The sequence below is a fragment of the Penaeus monodon genome, chromosome 19 (assembly GCF_015228065.2).
Source record: "Penaeus monodon isolate SGIC_2016 chromosome 19, NSTDA_Pmon_1, whole genome shotgun sequence".
NCBI classification, from domain to species: domain Eukaryota; kingdom Metazoa; phylum Arthropoda; class Malacostraca; order Decapoda; family Penaeidae; genus Penaeus; species Penaeus monodon.
Genome location: NC_051404.1, coordinates 4,715,253 through 4,715,669, shown reverse-complemented (window position 1 = coordinate 4,715,669; position 417 = coordinate 4,715,253). Strand labels below are relative to the sequence as shown.

Genomic DNA, 417 nt, shown 5'->3' with positions numbered 1-417 from the left:
CAACCCATTCATTGCCTTTTCTCTTGTTCACTTTGTAGCAGAATTAGGTGCATCACATTACAGTGCTATACCTGATGATAAAAATGATTTTCTTTAAGCCTATATCTGTTTCACAAATGCAAGAAAGGTTGTTATTTCTAAAGCTTTGTTATAGCTCTGCCTCTACCCCTTAAAGATTTCATTATAAACTTCCTGTTTTTTATGAACATCAAAAATGCCAAAATTTAATATAAGGAATTCTTCAGTTTAATTAATATTAAATCATTATATAAGTCTTTAAGGACAAGGTTTAGATCTTCCATTCAATTTAGCTGTAATTTCCCAATGAAAATTTATATTTATATATATTTCTAAGTTTTTCTTGCACAGTTGTATGGCAACATCACTGATGGTTGCCATAATTACTTCTAGTTAGTA

General features: G+C 29.3%; 1 protein-coding gene across 4 annotated transcripts in view; it reads right to left on the bottom strand.

Moving 5' to 3' along the window:
* LOC119585002 (L-2-hydroxyglutarate dehydrogenase, mitochondrial-like) overlaps window positions 1-417 on the bottom strand; it is a 90,150-nt gene that overhangs the window by 86,083 nt on the left and 3,650 nt on the right. The gene's annotated exons all lie outside the window — the stretch shown is intronic.